Source organism: Lygodium microphyllum, chromosome 25 (genome assembly GCF_053477565.2).
Source record: "Lygodium microphyllum isolate KBCC chromosome 25, Lygodium_microphyllum_v1.1.10, whole genome shotgun sequence".
Lineage (NCBI taxonomy): Eukaryota > Viridiplantae > Streptophyta > Polypodiopsida > Schizaeales > Lygodiaceae > Lygodium > Lygodium microphyllum.
In genome coordinates, this window is record NC_141159.1 from 119,892,975 (window position 1) to 119,915,092 (window position 22,118).

A 22,118-nucleotide genomic window follows, 5' to 3' on the forward strand; every position below is an offset into this window, starting at 1 on the left:
GTTGTACCTTCATAAGCATATTCATATTCTGCACCAATTGTTGCAAAACATAATTGGAGATTGTGTTCAAAGGTTCTCCCATCTTGTCTTTCCTTCTTATGACGACCTTTCACGTCGGGTTCACCAATGTCGAAGGGGTTTTTGTCGAAAGTATCCAGCAGGGATCAAAGATAGAAGGAAGTAGAGATAGGAGATGGAAGATAAGAAAAAGAATAGACAAGAGGTAAACATGATAAAGACAAAGCACAATGAATTGAATCAATATGTATTGATATAACTTGAAATCCTTTGTCTGGCACTACTCATCAGAAGCAATCTCCTGGCATTAGATCTTTTGGAGCTCCTTCGTAGAACAAAAACGTGTATCAAAATAATAGCTCCTTTGCTGCTCGGAACCCAAATCTAATGGCTCTGTTGGCTTTGGAAAGGGGGTAAAACTTGAAGACACCTGGTCTTAAATCTCCTAGTTCACTCCTTCTTCTTCCAATTCCAAGTGTAGTTTTCATCTTGTTAACAGCGATCGTGACGCGCTCGATTTCGCCAATCTTTCTTTTTTATGAAAAATCCCATAACTGACTGAAAAAGCAACTTGTTTTTTACATGCCATCCTAATCTAGAAGCTTTTCAAACTTTTTTGAATTTTTACAATAAATAATATAAAAATAGGCTAAAAGTGTCCAAAAATCTAGTGTTTTTTGACCATTCACGCCACTCACACTAGTACTACTAATGACTTAGATCACATTGACTCTCTAGATCAATAAGAAAGTTAGATGATGATGCACTCTAGAGTTTTTCACACTATGCCCGCGTAGTGGCATAAGAGCGGGAAAGAAGATTCAGAAAGCACAATCCTTGCAGTAGTTCGAGGCAGTCAATTGAACGAGCGAACAAAACCGAGCGAGCCCAAAAAAGCGAGCAAGAAAAGTTAATGGTATAATAAAAGTAAAGTGTAGTTCAAAACAAAGATTCATAACTAGTTTCACCATAACTACACATAAGTTCTACTGATAAAAGTGACAATAATAAAAGTTGCTTCCAAAGTATCAGAAGTTTGAATGCTCACTAATCATCATAGGGATTGTCCACAACTTGCACTTTGTAGGCATCTAGTTGTAGCTCCTCATCATCAAGACCCAAGCGCTCTCTTTGCACCTACTTCTTCTACAAGAGGTCAAACCACAACATCGACTATATCTTCACATATATCAAATGAAAAACATGGACGAGAAGATGCTTGGCATGCACGCATCAGAGGTGCAGTGCCACACCCCATCTCCAAAATCAATCCCGATGGTGGACACAAAAGATCTAATACACAGAGCAAGAATACAGGTGATCTCTGAAGACCTCCACGCCAAAGAGTCGAAGAAGATGGTCGTGCCAATCTATTTCTCTCTGGAAGGTAATGGGGCCAGCAGTCACTCGATGGATCAATTTGCAACTTGCGGAATTGAGAGCTGCTCTCTCCAAGAAAGGTGGGTGGATGACATCCACTACGACGAGCAAATACCAAAAGAGAAGATCGGCTCTACATAAAGCATAAAGGTCATATATGTTCACTACAAGAATTACAAACCAAAAGTTTAAGATCACTTACTGACACCTCAAGATCTCATTGTTCCCCATAGCCATATGGAAGCTTGTCAAGCACAAAAACTCACCTGACAACTTCGAGACCAAGCACATGTATGTACTTCTCAAGCCAAGATAATGCATCACCTATTTTATCAAAGAAAAACTTTACTTTATTGTTTAGTTAAGTACTTATGCCAACACACATTGACCAGGACAATATACCTGTCAAAGTAATCCAAGTAACTAACCATCCACTATCTCCCAAAGAGGCAGCAACAACTGTAATTCCTAGGCGAATGTGTGCCTCCGTGAGCATATTCCAAGCAGGCAAGGTGGTTTCTTTATCAATCAAACATCCAGTAGGAAAGTCAATGAAGACAACATCACAAGCCCATTTCACATGCTTCCCATTCCGTACATATGTCATATCATGTTTTGCAAGCCTAGAAAAGAACTCATGTATTGTCTTGTAAGCATCATTTTTTTCTCCCTGCAATAAAATCTTGCCCCATAGAGATGTAGTCACCCATCATGCACCCATAACTTATCACGTCATCATCTTTATTGGAATGCATATCATTTAGTGGGCAAGGCAAAAATACAAATAGAATGATCTCCTTGATGGCAACCTTTTGCCCTACAATAAACAAGAATATATGAGTATACATTGGATGCAACATGTGTTACGATCTCTAATGATATAATCTATTCCACCTCCTTGGACGCTACTCCTTTGCTCCACTTCATGTTGTTTGGGACTATTGTCTTCTCTCTCTTGCATTGGTGCAGCACAAAGCATTTGCAATGATTCGCATTTTAACAAGGGAAAAAAACTTCACAACCATTGCACCCAAAATATAATCTTACCATCACTTTCTTTCTTTGTCTCCTTTTTAGACCGTGTATTGCATCGATCCCCAAGAGGTGTATCAACATATTTTTTGGAATGCACTTTGTGCAATTCCTTCTCTCTTGCCAAAACATATCCACTTCCAAGATCCACCCACCAAGGGCAATGGTCGATCTCCCAATCAGAGAGATTATGCATGCTCTTGGGATACATGCATACTTCCTCATTATCTCTGTCAATCCATCCTTTGCAATGATCTGGAACCCTGGCTATCTTCTTCTCTCCAATCAAATGAAGTAGATACCTTTTGCATGACATATTAGCACAAGCTATTAAAATAAACAAAGAGCAACTAAAGTTAAGCTCATTATGGCAACAAATCTACCTGTAGACAACTCGATATGCAGACATTATGATTTCATTTCTCTTTCGGCGCTGAGGACCTTCCACCTTCTTTGATCCTCGTGCATCTATAGCTTGCTCTCTTGCTCTTAGCAAACATATATTTTCTAACCTCTAATTTCACACCCTCCATGTAATCTTGTAATAAGTAATCCTGTGGAAGATCCAATGGTGTACCTAAAACACACATTTTTTTCAAGTCTTCCAATGCTTGAATAGCCTCGACCTCAACATTTTCCAAAAAGCACTCCCGTGTCAACCACCTTAACAAAAAAAATCAAATCTATTAGTATCACAAGATACACATGATACTAGCAATATCAAGACTACAAAAGCTTTCAAATTGACACTTACAATCTGTACTCATTATCTGACGATGGCATACCATACATATCTTTTAATCTCTTGTTTGCATCCAAGAGAGAGAGCATCACCAATCTTTTTTCTTCCCTCATATCAGCATTTGCCAGGAATTTCAACTTGGCAATAGTAATCACTGAGTCTGGGCTATCAAACTTCAGTGTAAATATTCTATCCAACCATTGATCCCCTAGCTTGGGATCAAGCACATTAAGAACATGCAAAGTGGATAAGAAACCTATATTTAGATATTTTACTGTAATGGGGAGTATACTAAGAAGCAAAGGGGCCATACCATGCCCATCTTGTCTGCCAATCTTTTATGTATCTTGGCACATTCCTTTTTCAATGTCTCCTCTCTGTTCTCAATAGAGACTGTGTTTAATACCAAATCCTCAACCTTTTTGAGTTCTGAAGTATACTCAACCTTCACAACAAAAGAGAAGCTTTTAAATTTTACCCTAAAAAGGAAACTTATCTATTATAATCCCTCTTAATAACAACCATGACATGTATTACTTGAAATACCAATCTTGCCAAGTACCCCCTTGTCAATGGATACCATTGTTGTTTTCCCTTGACACTGCTATCTTTTGCTCTCAATGACTCCAACAGTTTTAGTTGATCCTGGGGTAAGGCACTCAAGAATGCATTGATGTCACACTTGAAGATATTGTTGTAGTTCCAAAGTACATCCTGCAAGCTAGGCTTCACAATGGCATACTCGTTCATGCTAATGAAGGAAAATTTGTAAGATTGAGTTCTATAGATAAAAATATAGACGTGAGAGCGGAATTTAGGTGGCGGGAAGTGCTTAAAAATAGCAAAAATTATGAATATCAAGGGAAAAATATTCACCGTCAAAGGCGGCGGCTCGATCTAGGACGATTTTAAGCGCCAAAGTGCTTTAAAGGCGCCCGAGCGACACTTGTTGATTTTTCATAAATTTTCAGATAGTTGTGCGGGTTGACACGAGCTACTGGCCAATGCGGGATGCTAAGCCGGACGCCCAGGATTTTTCAGAGCTCAATTCCGAGTCCGGATGGGGAAATGGCCAAGAAACCGGTCAAGATACGAAGAGGTGGACAAAATTTGGCCAAAATGGGCAAGTGACCCTTGGGAGCCCAATTTTAAATGTAGCATGAAAGTTTGATGTAGGAGATGAGGAAAAAATGTGGAGAAGAGGAGGCGCCATACTGCGCCGAAAAATGCGCTCCATGCTCGATGGTGATCTCCAGCCTGCAAACAACCCATGCCAATCATCATTGCCCCTCATTCCCTCCTGGATGCCAATCATTTCGCCGCCCTTCGCCCGTCAAATGATGCTCTCTTTGAAGATCTCTGATTTCAGTCTTTCTCTCTCCTCCCTCTCTCTCTTCTAAAGGCAAGTTCATATGGGAAGAAGACGGAAGAAGAAAGAATGATGGAGGCTTGTCCGGCATGGATCGGATTGCTCCACGGGCTGGAAATGGTGATTGGTGATCGTGCTGAGCATGAAGTGCTTCTGATTTTCAGATTTGCAGCCATGGACATGAAACCCGAAACACGCAAATAAGCGGTAATTTAAAATTTTCAAAGGAAATGTGAGATTCTATGGCTTTTGATTGATGAAATGTTGTTCATGTGGGCTAAAAATTGTTCATGTCACTGTTTTCCATGAATTCTTGCTGGTCATAATCAGAGAATCAGAAAAATATGCATCTTGTGGTTCAAAATAATACATTAAAACACGTAAAATATGAAAAATCAAGGGGAAATGACGGTTTTTGGCATAAAAATGGGAAAGTAAATAGGAACACCAACTAAACTTTCATTTTTCTGCAAGAAGGAACTAAAGGCCACAGCCCCTAATCTGTTCTTAATTTTTAGTAATAAAAAAATGGGAGAAAATGGAAAAAATGGCAAGAAAAGGGTGGAAAAACCCTAAAAAATAGGGGGAAAATATATTTTGGGCTTCGAAAAATAAGGATAAATAAGAGCAATGTTTGTGAATGTTTGTGGGGACTGAAGCATGAGGATTTGCCTTAGTTCAACCGCACCTTCTTGTTCTAGTGTGTCTTTTTCCGTTTTTTTCACATAAAATGATAGTAAAATACCCTATAAATCTATCCAACGACGCAATATTTAAACGGGGAAGGATAGAGAAGTTGAAATATGTCTAAATGCCGTTTGAGATGATGGGAATGTCACGATTGTGGGAGAGAAGGAAGGAGTCTCGCTTGAAGCTTTCTTGCTTGCACAATGGGGGAAGACACACAAGGGTGGAGGCTGAAAACAGTTTTCCTCTTCTTAGTTGTGTAAGCCAAAAGAACTCAAAATACAAAGAAAATAGAAGAACCCTCTATATGGGTCTCAAACCAAACTCAACTAACTAAGGTGGCATACTAACTGAGCCACGAACTAGAGTAGATAAGGATAGCTATCATGTAGCTATTATTCATGGGCGGTGTACCAACCGCATCTGCAACTAACACGTCGGTGACATAAATGCACAACGGTCACCCTGGCGTATCACGAGTGGAGCTCGATATCTCAACACTCCCCCTCGAGCTCAATCCCAATTCCTGCACACCAAGCAGGTCTCTGAACTTGCGCAACTTCTCTGCGCCCAATGCCTTCGTGAATATGTCAGCTACCTGATCCTCTGTGCTGACATAAACTAGATCAATAAGACCTAGTAAAACCCTCTCTCGCACATAGTGATAATGCACCTCAATGTGCTTTGTTCTAGCATGATAGACTGGGTTATTTGCCAAGTGTATACTACTCATGTTGTCACAATAAATGACAACTGGCCCATCTGTAGACTGATGCATATCATAAAGTAGCTTATGCAACCAAGCTACCTCACATGCAGCCATTGCTGCACCCCTGTACTCAGCCTCTGTGCTCGACAAGGCAACTGTAGGCTGTTTCTTGCTGCTCCAAGTGACTGCAGCACTCCCAAAAGAGAATACATATCCACTGGTAGATCGTCTATCAGAAATACTACCAGCCCAATCAGCATCAGTGTATCCATGCAACTGTATCTGAACCCCAGTCTCATAAAATAGTCCACACTGCAATGTGGACTTCACATACCTAAGTATGCGTCTAGCCGCATCCAAATGTGGTTTCCTTGGAGCCTGCATAAACTGACTTACCAATCCAACAGCATAGCTCAAATCTGGCCTGGTAATAGTCATATAAATCAAACTTCCTACTATGCGTCTGTACATAGTAGGGTCTTCTAGAAGCTCACCTGCATCTGTGCTCAGCTTCACATTTTGCTCCAAAGGAACTGAAATAGGCTTACAGCCTGTCATCCCATATTTGGACAGCATGTCCAATCCATACTGCCTCTGCAATAGCTGTATCCCACTTGGTGATCTAATCACCTCAATGCCCAAGAAATAACGCAGCTCTCCCAAATCCTTCATCTCAAACTTCTGCTTCAATAGCATTTTCACATGAAGGATATCTTCATCACTGTCACCTGTCATAATCAAATCATCAACATAAATGACAAGCAGCATAATACCTTTCTCTGTTTTTCTCACATAAAGTGAGAAATCTGCCTTGGAAATCTGAAAGCCAATAGTGACAAGATACTGTCCTATCTTGTCAGACCATGCTCTAGGTGCTTGCTTCAAGCCATACAAGGCTTTCTTCAACCTGCAAACAAACTCAGGATGAACAGCATGCACATAACCTGGTGGCTGCTCCATATAGACCTCTTCTTGCAAATCACCATGCAAGAAGGCATTCTTTACATCCATCTGATGTAAAGACCATCCCTTTGATGCAGCCATAGCAATGACTGCTCTTACGGTTGCCATCCTTGCAACCGGACTAAATGTTTCTTCATAGTCAATGCCATATGTTTGTGCATACCCCTTGACTACTAATCTTGCCTTGTATCTGTTCACAGAACCATCAGCATTGTGCTTCACCTTATAAACCCACTTACAGCCAATTGCATTCTTACCTTTAGGCAAAGGTACTAACTCCCATGTAGCATTTGCTTCCAAGGCATCCATTTCTTCATCCATGGCTTTCTCCCATTTTTCTTTTCCCATGGCTTGCTCAAAAGAAGTGGGTTCTGGTTCCTGTATCACCTTGACCATATATGCATAGTGAATGGCTGTAAATCCATCATATTTCAGCCTATCCACAGGATACCTAGCTCTCGTAGACCTGCGCAAAGTAGGTTCACTCCCAGGTGCTCTCAAAACATCCCTGGTCTTCCTTACTCCAGGTGTAACAATAGAAGGAATACCCAACTCATCATCAATGCTCTGCTCTGAGCCACTGGATTCACCATCCACATAAGAGTGACCTGCATTCACATCAAACATGGGCTGATCAACTTTCTCTTTTCCTTTTCGTGATACCTGCATACCACTATCTGCATTGCTTTGAGAAGAATCTCCTGATCTCAATCTGCCTGTCCATGGCGAAGAATGTGAACCACTGCTAGAGGACGCTCCAGGTCCACTAATATTTTGTGACTGCTGCTGTGAATTTTGTGCAGCATTACCATTTTGTGCATCTACATCATCAATCACATTTACTGGTTTATACCAGCTACTCATATCATCAAAAACAACATCTCTGCTCACTGTAAACTTACGAGTAGAAGGGTTATAGCATCTATACCCTTTTTGCTGCAGAGAGTAACCAATAAAGATGCACTTCTCAGCTTTTGGATCCAACTTGGATCTCAGCTCATCTGGCACATGTACATAGGCAATGCAACCAAAAATTTTCAAATGAGAAATATCTGGTTTCCTACCAGTATACCTCTCCTCTGGAGTCATTCCATGTATTGCTGCAGTGGGAGTCCTGTTCATTATGTAGACTGCTGTAGCAACTGCTTCAGCCCAATAAAAATCTGGCAAGTCTTTTTCATTGAGCATGGCACGAGATACCTCTCCAATATGCCTGTTTTTCCTTTCTGCAATTCCATTTTGTTGTGGGGTATAACTGCATGAATATTGCTGCTTTATGCCATGCTCCCGCAAGAACTTTGCAAACTCATTTGAGAGGTACTCTCCCCCTCCATCTGACCTTAGGCATTTTATTTGCAGACCTGTTTCTTTTTCAGCCATAGCTTTAAGGGTTTTGAAATGCCCAAAAACTTCACTTTTCTTTTTCATAAAATACACCCAAACTTTTCTGCTATAGTCATCAATAAAAGTGACAAAATAATGACAGCCTCCAAGAGATGCAGCTTTAGTAGTCCACACATCAGAGTGGATTAATTCCAATGGCTTCTCACTCTCTTGAACATGTCTAGGAAATGGTTTCCTTGCATGTTTTCCAAACTGACAGGCTTCACATACCTTATGCATTTCTGCAACCTTGAATTTGGGCAATCCTGCAACAATATTTTGGGCCTGCATTGATTTAAGTCGCTGTACATTAACATGACCAATGCGTTTATGCCAGATATCAATATCTGCAACTACACCGGTCCCATGTGCAAACATTGCTGCACTCAATTCAGACATGTCTGCATCCAATGTAAACATTCTGCCCTTCTTCTTTCCTTTTGCTATCAAGCGACCTTTATTTTTCATATCCTCAACAAAGCATCCATGAGGATTAAATCTGACCTGCAAGCCCTGTTCAACCATTTGACCAACTGAAACCAGATTCTTGGTGATATTCGGGACATGAAATACATCGGACAGGTATTTCTTTTTCCCACCCTGCATAGACAAGGGAATTTTTCCAATCTGCACAATAGGATGTGCAGTATCATCACCAGTCTCCACAAATCCTGGTTTTTCCATTTTCTTTGCATCCTCCATCCATTCTGCATGACCTGTCATGTGGTTTGATGCACCTGAGTCAACATACCATACATCATTGCTTTCTTCTGCACTTGTCATAGAATTGTTCATGTGCTGCACCATGAACAAATGCTCATTTCTGTCATCACCATGTCTACTAGAAGATGCATAATTCCCTTGTTGCAGTTTTCCATTCATGATGTCATTCTGCTTTTTATAGCAGTCTTTAGCCATATGACCCATTTTACCACAGTAGTAGCATTCAACATTACTGTTTGCATTTTGGCCTCTTTGCCATCCACCACGACCTCTTTGGCTCCCCCTGCCTCTAGAGTTACCACGTCCTCCTCCATAGGACTGGTTTTCTTGAGTTTGCTGCATATTCTGATTTCTGCCACGGCCTCCAAATCGGCCTCCTCTACCTCTGCCTCTACCTCTTCCAGCATTTGAGTAGAAGACAGCTTCTTTTGAAGTTCCTCCTGAAGAAGATGTACCACCATTTCTCTGTTTCTCAGAAATTAGAAGAGCAATCAACTCCTCAAAATCAGGAAATCTTTCACGAACTGAAATGGATGTCTGAAACTGTGCATAATCCTTTCCTAGACCATTCAAGGTCACGGAAACTAAATCATCATCTTCCACTGGCGACCCAATGGAAGCAAGTGCATCTGCAATCTTCTTCACCTTCATGTGGTAGTCGTTGATGCTCATACTTTCTCTTTGCACATTATGCAACTCTTGCTTGAGCTGCATTTTCCTGGCTTGCGTATTTGTGCTATACATTTTTGACAAAGTATCCCATGCCTCCTTTGGCGTACTTGCATCCTGAATATGCACAATCATAGAGTCTGAAATACTGATAGACAGCCAATACATAACTTTCCTGGCTCTCTCATGCCATGTTTTAAATGCCTGCATTTGTTGTTGATTGGGAACATCAGGAAGAACTGGTTCTTCTTCATTTCCTGCAACAAATTCCCAATATCCTTTTCCCATAAGGAAATTCGTCATTCTAAACTTCCATGCCTGGAAGTTGTTCTTGTCAAGCTTTTCAGTGACAATCTGTGAAAGAGAATCAGACGCCATTACAGAATACTGTAAGAAATTCTGTCACTGCAAAAAACACAGCTTCACCCTCACAAGGGCAAATCTGCAAAACTGGCGAAAGTGGTATTTGACCACACAGTCACTTCCTAGTGACGATTTTGCATAAACAGGAACCAAGGATGATTCTGAAACTCCCAATGTCTCTGCGCACAAGCACACGATGCAATTTCTACAGTAACTTTTCACCGACCTGTAGAACAGTGGTTGCACAGCATAAAACTGAGCCTTTTCTTGAGTGCGTGCAGAAAACTTCCGTCTGCAAAACAGGCCCCGAAACAGGCCCCGAAAATACAAAGAAAATAGAAGAACCCTCTATATGGGTCTCAAACCAAACTCAACTAACTAAGGTGGCATACTAACTGAGCCACGAACTAGAGTAGATAAGGATAGCTATCATGTAGCTATTATTCATGGGCGGTGTACCAACCGCATCTGCAACTAACACGTCGGTGACATAAATGCACAACGGTCACCCTGGCGTATCACGAGTGGAGCTCGATATCTCAACAGGGAAAGTTGCTGATTTCTATGCATAGCATTTAGGACGGATGATAATTAAAATTAAGAGCTTAGTAGCACGAGGATCACCTCGGTGCTAGGCCCATGCAACGAAGCACGAACGGTAGTTGGAAACCATTAAAAGAATGTTTTTGCACTTGTACACGATACTGTCTTGCTAAATGTTTGAGCACTAGGCATCCACCAAATGCATAGAGCATGAAAAGAATTTAAAAAATATCAGTGACCAGCTCCTGGACATGCATTGCAATTGGTTTATTGGAACCTGACCTACGATGAGAGGCAGTGAGGTACCCATGCTGTAGGTAGACGCGGGTCCCAAAGGGGAAAGCAAGTGAGGAAAAAATGGTACACTCCTGGACACGATTATTTGGTACCTTGAGTGACTTTTGTGCGAAATGTTTAGATGTTGAGTGACGCATCGAGGGGCCAATCCCCAAGGTGTAGGAGAGTCGCAGAGGGTTGACGGCATTTAGCCGTAGGAGGAACCCCCATGTGTATGTGATTCGAGCCTTTTGGCTATGTGAAAGGAACTCCCTCTGAGGAGTAATATTGGGTTAGGATCAGTTGGACTACAACGTATTACAAACGCAATGTTTAGGAAGGCAGAGATTTTGATAGACGCTCCTGGCCGCGAGGCCGAGGGGTTGTCTTGTGCATAGGGACGAGGCCCGGCTAGTGCATGAGCCAGTGCCGGCCCGATTTTTGGTCCATCAGTGGTGCGTTTGCCGGGAGCCGCTTAAAAGTGGCGGTTCTCGAATCCTGGTTGTTTAGGGACCAACTAGCAGTTTATGCCAAAGGATACTGAGATTGATCCGTTATTTATTGATAAGCATCGTCTAGCAGAAATCCAAAAGCAAGAAAGAGACGAAAGAGCTAGGCGACGTGCTGAAATTTTTAGGAGATATTCCCCTAAGCGTAATGGTGCTGAACCCTTACGAGGGAGTGGATCTAGTGGTCTTGGGGCCACAAGCAGTAAGTTAGGAGAAGGTGGAAGCTCTAGTGCTCCCCTTCCTTCTATAAGCCAGTCCACGTCAAGTGCGGGAGGTGTAACCCCACCGTTCCTTATTCTTAGTGAAAATCCAATCCTTGTCATGGCGCAGCCTATTGCAATTCCAGCAGGAATGACGGATTTGCCGGCTCTAGGGTACCCGCTACCCATTTTTAATGGGCTAGTTGAGGAAGATGCGGAACTCCACATTAGGGAGTTTCAAAATCTGCTGTTTAACTGTCGCATCCAAGAAGAAGGACATTTAATGATGTTCTTTAGCATGACTCTCAAAGGAAGAGCCGCTATATGGTATCATGGTTTAGAAGCCGGAACCATATTGAATATTGATTCATTTTATGGAGCTTTTCGAAGGGAGTTTGCCCCTGAAAGGGGTGGGCAATATTGGTTGCGTGTACTCAATGTGACCCGCCAAGAACCACACGAGGATATTCGTGCTTATGCGAAGAAGATAAAAGAGGTTTTCCGTAAGTTGGACACCTCTATTCCTATCCGCGCAGCTGGCCAATTGCAATATTTCCTACATGGTTTGGACTTTAATATCCAATTGCAGTTGAGCAGTGTCCCCTTGGGAGATATAGATACTGCCATTACACGAGCACAAGAGGTGGAATCCCGACTACAAGCAGCCTATGCTTCTCGAGGCAATTCGAATATGGGTTTAGGATTGGGAAATAATGTGGCAATGGCCAATGGTAGTAGTGGCCAACGGATAGCGATGGCTAACCCTAATGGGAGAGGAAACATGATGCAGAATGTCCCTTTATTACCAGCTCCCTCTAGCATGTCGATGCCTACGGGTAGTCAAATGGCTCCAAGTGGTGGAGGCCAGGCGGTCAATTCTAACACCATGCGTGTGACTCAACAACCAGTGCCTAATCGAATTGTTAGGCCGATGGAACGACATGGTAATGACCAAGGCTATGAGTCGAGTGCTTCCAATGTTGTTGGCGAGGTTAAGGACATGACGAAGCATTATACCGATATGATTACGGAGCAGTATCGACAAATAGCTGTTGATGTCAACTTCCTTAAAAAACAACAAAATTTGATAAGAAGTAGATACCCAGAGGAGGGTGCACCTTCGAGGTTTAGTTGCAAATGGTGTGGTGGGCAGCACTATCCAAGGAATTGCCCAAATGTTAAGTGCGACATCTGTGGGAAATCCGGCCATTTAGCAACTACTTGCTGGAGTAAGATCAGTTCCCTCCAGTGAGGTAGTCGGCAACCAGGGCCTGTTAATCATCGTGCCCAAGGAAGTGATTCCCAGCGAGAAGATGGGCCTAAACAAATACTTCAACAACCAAAGACTACAGTGGAGGAGCTACCAAGTGGTAGTGGGGTCAGTTTGATTGAGGCTGTACGTGTTAACGATGCTGAAACCTCTAATCTACGAGCTGTCCTTACAAGAGGTCAAAAGGGTAGAGAGGCCGACAAGGATAAGCCTGTCGACGGAAACCCTAAACAAGGCGACAAAGGAATGCAAGTTTTGGATCCTGCCATGGAAGGGGGACCTTTGAAGCCCGTAGAAAGTAAAGCCGATAAGGAACCACCAAAGAAGAAGGTGAAAGTTAAAAAGGAGGCAATAAAGCCGGTTCAACGACCTAAAGAGCGGATGGTTTGGCGTGAAAAGCGAGCTCTATCGAACTATCATGAATTCGATTTGGCGAGCTCTCTTTGCGAAGTCAAGCCGGATGTGAATATCTTACAGCTTATTAAGCTTTCCCCAGGAGTACGTAAGGAATTTAGAAAGATCCTACGTACCGGGTATATCGTAGAACCTTTGGGTATTGCGCGAGTTGGTGATGACTGGTTCGAGCATGCTGAGAAGCATTGCCCAAGGGTTGCAGCCTATGTCGATGGGATATTAGTAGATTATGCCATTGTCGACACGGGATCATCTGTTAACATTATGAGTTCTGAACTGATGGAAAGGTTGGGTCTTGCGATCCAGAAAGATACCTCCACAATTCTCAGAATGGCAGATGATAGTTTGAGATAGCCAGAAGGCTGCATTACTAAGGTCCATGTCACTGTTGCAAATGTAGAATGCTTATTGGACTTTAGGGTGATTCGTTTTGCAGGCCGTCCAAGTTACCAAGTATTACTCGGACGACCCTGGATCTTGCAAGCGGACTGCCAAGTGGATATACCCACTGGTCGACTAATATTCGGCAGAGGTGCCCAGCGTGTGGTGGTTGATGCTTATCCTGAGTCCCCGCAGAGTGAGAGAGCTCCTCTATCTTCTACAGAATTGGAGACATTAGAAGATTTATCTGTCAGTGAGACATCATCGAGTGATGAGTCCAAAGAGGGATCCACCACAGAGGACATCTATCAGATCACTTTGAACGAGCCGATAGAGGGCCAAGATCGTATAAGAGATGCAGATGTTATCGAGCTAGACCTTGGTATGTCTGATGATTCACGGCCAATCAAATTAGGTTCTATGCTCAACACAGCAGAAAGGGAGGACTATGTGGCCTTGATTCAGGAATTCCGTGATATCTTTGCCTGGAGTTATGATGAGTTGAGAGGCATTCCTCCTAGTCTTGCTGTTCATACAATTCCGTTGAAAGAGGGCAGTCGTCCTGTACGGCAGAAAGTAAGGCGTATGCCTTTCGAACTGAGGGACGGGTTGTTTGAAGAGTTACAGAAGCTTCGGAAAGCAGGTTTGATTTTTCCTGTGCAACACACGGAATGATGTTCGCCAATTGTGATTAGAAAGAAGAATAATAATCAAATCCATTTATGTGTAGACTTTAGAGAACTGAATAAGCAGACAGTTAAGGACTACTACCCATTGCCATTTATTCACCAGATTTTGGATCAATTAGCGGGTAGGGAGATATATTCGTTCATGGATTGCTTTGCAGGATATAACCAGATGGCAATTGCAGAAGAGGACAAGTTGAAAACAACTTTTATTACTCTATTTGGAACTTTTGCATACCATGTGATGGCCTTTGGTTTATGCAATGCGTCGGGTTTGTGGCAACGAACAGCAGATAAGACATTCGGTGACATATCCCCCGAAGAGTTGAAGGTGTTTATTGATGACTTAGGGGCCGCCACCATGAGAGGAAGGCAGTTGCTCATTTTAAGAAAATGCTTTGAGCACTGTAGACAATTTTGCATCGCCCTAAACCCACGGAAGTGTGTTTTTGGAGTACCTTATGGGCTGTTGCTGGGTCATGTAGTCAGTTCGGTGGGAATTGCGACAGACCCCGAGAAGGTCAAAGTTATAGTTGCCATGGGTCCACCACGCACTCCGAAGGAAGTTCATAGCTTTCTGTCTTCGGTTGGTTACTACCGTAGATTCATCAACGCCTTAGCAGAAAGAACGTTGCCGCTTACAAATTTATTGTCCTTTAGCTGTTCGTTTGTATGGGGTGACCCTTGTAAGGTAGCATTCGAGGATGTGAAACAAGAGCTAGCAAGAGCACCCGTTTTAAAAGCACCTAAAAGAGGTGAGGTGTTTTATATATTCTCAGCAGCCACCATGTATAGTACCAGCTGCTGTTTAGCCCAAATTTGGGAAGAGAAGTGGTACCACCCGATTGCTTTTGCTAGTCGGAAGCTAGGGGTATCCGAAATCAATTATACTTACATGGAGAAATTGTGTCTAGCGATGGTCTTTGGGACTAAGAAATTCAGGCATTACATTCTCTATGAGAAAGTCGTGCTTGATACGAAGGCGGAGGGACTTCGACTATTGATGAATAAGTTACACTCGCCTGATCGTCTAGCAAAGTGGTCGATCACTTTGCAGGAATTTGATTATGAAATCAAGAGTAAGCCACCAAGGTTGCAAGGCATCGTGGAATGTCTAGTGGACTTTGGGGAGCCGAAAGAATCTGTGGCTGAAGGTAGTGATATGGAGTTGTTATTTAAAATAGATACGGCATCTATTCCCTCCTGGTATGCTGCAATAACACATTATTTATCAACAGGAGAGGCGGGATCCGAATTATCTAAAGCTGAGAGAAGGAAAATTAAGCAGCAAGCGTTAAAGTTTGCTTTGATCGTAGGTACATTATATCGGCAAGGGGTTGATGACATCTATCGCCGATGTGTGATGCTTGATGAGGTGCCATTCATTTTGGAAGAGTGCCATGATTCTGCTTGCGGTGGCCATTTTGTTGGACGACTTACAGCACAAAAGGCTTTAAGAGCAGGTTATTGGTGGCCTGCCATTTTCCAGGATGCGTTTGCGTATGTTAAGAGATGCGATATTTGCCAACGACATGATAGTCGAGAGAATAGGAAATGACCACTCACCCCTATTATGGCGATACTTCCATTTGAGAAGTGGGGAATAGACTTTGTGGGTCCTATTACTCCGTCGTCAACTACGCAAAAGAGGTACATCATTGTCGCAACTGACTACTTCACAAAGTGGTCAGAAGCACGTGCAACAAGGAAAGATGATGCTAAAGAAACTGCTAGTTTCCTTTTAGAGCAGATAATATGCCGGTTTGGTCCACCGAAAGAATTAGTGTCGGACCGCGGAACCCATTTCCTAAATAAGGTGATCAAAGGTTTGACAGAGTTGTGGCACATCAAGCATAACAAGACAACCCCATATAATCCGCAAGCCAATGGGCAGGTTGAAAGTACCAACAAGCAGCTTGTGGGCATCCTGTCCAAAATTGTGTCGGAAAAGAAACGGGATTGGGATAAAAAGTTATACGTGGCAGTGTGGGCCTATAATACGACCTTCAAATGCGCCACTGGCCATACCCCGTTCAAGTTAGTATATGGGGAGGAGTGTGTCTTGCCTTTAGAGATTGAGCTGCCGACTATTCGGTTTGCCATCAATCATTCTTTGAGCGATGAAGATGCACTTTTTGAGCGCTTGACGACACTGGCACATTTAGATGAGCTTAAGTTGCAGAGCTTATTGCACCAAGAAGTGGCGAAGTGCTGAATGAAGCAGCTACACGACCTCAAAGCCAAGAAGTACACCTTCAAGAAAGGATAGCTTGTTCTGTATTATGATGCACGACGTGAGTTATTTCCAGGCAAGCTAGAGCCCAAATGGGATGGGCCCTATAGGATCGTTAGGATAGGAAAGAATAAATCCACAGTCTTGTTAGCTGACCTTGAGGGGATAGAGTTTAAAAATAAGGTTAATCTTAATAAGATTAAACCTTATTATTTCTGATTGCACTAAAGCTATGATTGCCTTGCATGTCTAGGCGAGATCGATCAAACATCTGCAAGGAAATCGTGATAGAGGTTGATGGGTCGTCTGATCCCTTATTTAGAACACCCATATTTAGAACAGAGGTATCATCAGGGAAAGCTCATTTGGTGGAGCAAAGGATACAAGGTGATTGAGCAAGAAGGCGGGACATTTATTTGGGAGATCAAGGTCTTCTGCCATCACTACCTACAAATTTTGACGAGCATCCCTGTTGAATTCAATGATGATGGAGGGATGGAGCCTACAGTCCACCCGTTGAATATGCTGAATTTCGATTACCATAATTACGAGTAGAGTTCCGGATGGCGGGATATGTAAACCCTTTATGGACGTACACCTTGTACTTTGATGGGGCGTCCAGGGGTCCATGCAAAAAAGGAAGTGTAGAAGTTGTTATCCGAGACCCCCGCCGACGCATTGTCATGAAGTTAGCTGCTTATCTCGGGGTGAATTTTACCAATAATATGGCAGAATACAAAGCCCTGATTATGGGTTTGAATATTGCGAAGAAGGGTGGTATCCGCCAGTTGTTGGTGAAAGGGGACTCTCAGTTGGTTTTAAATCAACTCAATGGGACATACATGGTACGGAACCCCATCCTTTGTATGTACCATCATACTGCCATAGCCCTGCTAGACGAATTCGATAGAGTGTCTTTTCAGCTGATTCCACGGAATTGGAATCAGTTTGCCGATTCATTGGCTAATTTTGCGTATGAAGAAGACGTCTTCTTTAATTGTGGCCCTTGTCCCGATATATCTATTGACAATGAGACAGGACCTGGTCGGTTGTGGGTTATGCTTTCTGAACATGCCCTCTTTGGCAGACGATGGTTGATTTGGGTGATGCAGAGGGTAAGCGAGACTCATCTGCCTTTATTATCTTGGACCCACAGACTGGTTAGACGACATGTGATGCGAACCCCTCTTGCGATATACGCAGGAGGGATAGGTCATAATCTAATGCACCTAGTCTAGGGGCTACGAGCCTTTGTTCCCCTGGGAATAGTATGCTTTGATGTCTATCATAGTTGTTTCCAGGAGGATATTAGGTAGTATTGTTTTATTTCATTAGGCCAAGAGGGCCGATTCAGTTTTATAGTGAAGTGTTTGATTTCATTAGGCCAAGAGGGCCATTTCCCTATCTAGTGCGGGTGCGTTTAATCGGGTTTTTGTTTTAAGTGTTGTGCTGGACAGGTTCGTGTTTCGTGGAATTTGGTGGAGCCTGGAGGAGCCTTTGCTGCGATGGAAGCTTCTTGTGGCCAATCCAGGTGATATTTCTCCTTTACGAGTACTTTTCTTTCCTGTTATATGTGTATTTGTACTTGTCGAGGGGATACATTTTTGTTGGGGACCGGCAACCAAGGCATGAAGTCCCAGGTTTAGGCTAAGTATGTTTGAGGGAGGTCGGAGTAGTGATTGCCTCCTGTAAAGACATTGTCAGGCATCGAAAGACCTGCTTTAGAAGGAAGTCTTAGTGGCCCTGCTCTGCTAACCTGCTAGGCAGCTGTTCTAGGAGTTCTTGTTAGTAGTGAGGCAGTTAGAGAAGCCTGCCAGAAGATAATAATGATGATGCCAAGAAACCCTGAACATCCTGCAAGATGAATATAAATACGAAGGTGTGTAAAAAGGGGTTCTAACCCCTATCAAAGAAAAGAAAAGAAATGGAAATGAATAGGCAGTTGCTCATTGCCTTGCGAAGGCCTGGTAGGTTCCTGGGGACGAGTCAGACCCGGGGCCGATACCTTGTCTTCCTAGGGGTGGCTTCTTGCTGGAAAAAAAATTGACAAAACAAGGACGGTTTGAGCGAAAATAAAAGTGAGCGGTAGAAAAGGATTAAGTGTCGCCTTGCGAGGGCTTGGTAGGTTCTTGGGTGCCGAGACAGGTCCTGAGACCGATGCCTTGTTCTCCTTGGGTCACTACGCTCAGCTCCCTCCTTTTTACATGCCTAAGTATGTTCATCCAATAAAAACCCTAAAAGAAGAAATGTACTAGAAGAAAATACTCCTTGATCAGGCTATAGGAGTCCTCGCCTAGCAGGAGCTCCTAGTGGTGTTGTTTTTAGTTGGTACGTAGCGCAGACTACCACTTAGGGCAACCTCTTTGGTAGGTTTTTTAGTTTGGCTGTGTTGGAGCAGTTGGTTAGTGACTCACTTTGGATCTTCTATTAAATGATGCTAGGCCTACTCCTTGTGGATGTCATGCCTTGGTTCTGTCCAGGGGTAGGGGAAGCATTGTGCTGAGTTTTAGTATATAATTGTTTTGTATCAGCTTGATGCTTCTTTGGTTGTTTATGTGCAGATATGTTCGTGGATTCGACGGGCTGAGTCGCCCTATCCCGTGGTCGCCAATGAGAGCGGAATTTAGGTGACGGGAAGTGCTTAAAAATAGTAAAAAATTATGAATATCAAGGGAAAAATATTCACCGTCAAAGGCGGCGGCTCGATCTAGGACGATTTTAAGCGCCAAAGTGCTTTAAAGGCGCCCGAGTGACACTTGTTGATTTTTCATAAATTTTCAGATAGTCGTGCGGGTTGACACGAGCTATTGGCCAATGCGGGATGCTAAGCCGGACGCCCAGGATTTTTCAGAGCTCAATTCCGAGTCCGGATGGGGAAATGGCCAAGAAACCGGTCAAGATACGAAGAGGTGGACAAAATTTGGCCAAAATGGGCAAGTGACCCTTGGGAGCCCAATTTTAAATGTAGCATGAAAGTTTGATGTAGGAGATGAGGAAAAAACGTGGAGAAGAGGAGGCGCCATACTGCGCCGAAAAATGCGCTCCATGCTCTTGATGGTGATCTCCAGCCTGCAAACAACCCATGCCAATCATCATTGCCCCTCATTCCCTCCTGGATGCCAATCATTTCGCCGCCCTTCGCCCGTCAAATGATGCTCTCTTTGAAGATCTCTGATTTCAGTCTTTCTCTCTCCTCCCTCTCTCTCTTCTAAAGGCAAGTTCATGTGGGAAGAAGACGGAAGAAGAAAGAATGATGGAGGCTTGTCCGGCATGGATCGGATTGCTCCACGGGCTGGAAATGGTGATTGGTGATCGTGCTGAGCATGAAGTGCTACTGATTTTCAGATTTGCAGCCATGGACATGAAACCCGAAACACGCAAATAAGCGGTAATTTAAAATTTTCAAAGGAAATGTGAGATTCTATGGCTTTTGATTGATGAAATGTTGTTCATGTGGGCTAAAAATTGTTCATGTCACTGTTTTCCATGAATTCTTGCTGGTCATAATCAGAGAATCAGAAAAATATGCATCTTGTGGTTCAAAATAATACATTAAAACACGTAAAATATGAAAAATCAAGGGGAAATGACGGTTTTTTGGCATAAAAATGGGAAAGTAAATAGGAACACCAACTAAACTTTCATTTTTCTGCAAGAAGGAACTAAGGGCCACAGCCCTAATCTGTTCTTAATTTTCAGTAATTAAAAAATGGGAGAAAATGGGAAAAATGGCAAGAAAAGGGTGGAAAAACCCTAAAAAATAGGGGAAAAATATATTTTGGGCTTCGAAAAATAAGGATAAATAAGAGCAATGTTTGTGAATGTCTGTGGGGACTGAAGCATGAGGATTTGCCTCAGTTCAACCCCACCTTCTTGTTCTAGTGTGTCTTTTTCCGTTTTTTTCACATAAAATGATAGTAAAATACCCTATAAATCTATCCAACGACGCAATATTTAAACGGGGAAGGGTAGAGAAGTTGAAATATGTCTAAATGCCGTGTGAGATGATGGGAAAGTTGCTGATTTCTATGCATAGCATTTAGGACGGATGATAATTAAAATTAAGAGCTTAGTAGCACGAGAATCACCTCGGTGCTAGGCCCATGCAACGAAGCACGAACGGTAGTTGGAAACCATTAAAAGAATGTTTTTGCACTTGTGCACGATACTGTTTTGCTAAATGTTTGAGCACTAGGCATCCACCAAATGCATAGAGCATGAAAAGAATTTAAAAAATATCAGTGACCAGCTCTTGGACATGCATTGCAATTGGTTTATTGGAACCTGACCTACGATGAGAGGCAGTGAGGTACCCATGCTGTAGGTAGACGCGGGTCCCAAAGGGGAAAGCAAGTGAGGAAAAAATGGTACACTCCTGGGCACACTTATTTGGTACCTTGGGCGACTTTTGTGCGAAATGTTTAGATGTTGAGCGACGCATCGAGGGGCCAATCCCCAAGGTGTAGGAGAGTCGCAGAGGGTTGATGACATTTAGCCGTAGGAGGAACCCCCATGTGTATGTGATTCGAGCCTTTTGGCTATGTGAAAGGGACTCCCTCTGAGGAGTAATATTGGGTTAGGATCAGTTGGACTACAACGTATTACAAACACAATGTTTAGGAAGGCAGAGATTTTGATAGAAGCTCCTGGCCGCGAGCCGAGGGGTTGTCTTGTGCATAGGGACGAGGCCCGACTAGTGCATGAGCCAGTGCCGGCCCGGTTTTTGGTCCATCAAGACGTCAATTCATTGTAACAAATATTGATACACTCACCTATTGACTCTTTGGAGTCCAGCGAGAAGAGCAATCTCTGAAATCCGTGTGGGATCAATAACAGAACAAACAACCCTGACATGGCAAGCTCTATTCTCTTTGTACATTTGTGAGATCAACTCCATCCAAGCAGTCAACCGATGATTTCCTTCCCATACGTAAAACATTTTACCAGACAAGAACCTGAACTCCGTTTTAGCCAAGACCTCCTTCTCAAATTCTGCATCCACTTCACACCATAGAGGAGACCAAGTTGACACTATGGCAGGGGTCACTAGTGTTTCTTCTCCTTTATACTTACATACAGACACAACAAATGAGCCCTTCTCTGGTAAATAACCCTCATATTGAAATGCACTTTTTAAAGAGGACATGTGTGTACGAATCTCTCTAACAATAGCATGTACAATCATACGACACAAGGGGATATGAGGGCAAACTTCTTGAGATAGAAGTCTACATTGACTTATTACATCTCCACATCCTACCATTTGCATATCAATATCGAAAACCTGGCTTGTTGCTTCCTCGTCTTCCTCCTGTACCAGTTGAGACCCGTGCCCCACCACTGTGTCATCTCCTTCTTCACTTTCTTCTTGCAGTTGAGGATCTGAAGTCCCCACTACAACACTTGAAGTCTTTTCACTTTCTATAGTTGGTATACCCTCCTCTAGAACTGTAGAGAGGGATGATCCACGAGTTCTTTTTTGTGGAGTGGCTAAATTATCTTTGGATGATCTTGCACGACCTTTGCCTCTGGCCTTTCGTGGAGACATGACTGAAATACCACATAAAA

At 42.9% G+C, this 22,118-nt stretch overlaps 1 pseudogene; it reads right to left on the reverse strand.

The window, feature by feature from the left end:
• Positions 1-1,065: 1,065 nt before the first annotated feature.
• Positions 1,066-22,118, reverse strand: part of LOC148014674 (uncharacterized) — a 34,873-nt pseudogene continuing 13,820 nt past the window's right edge.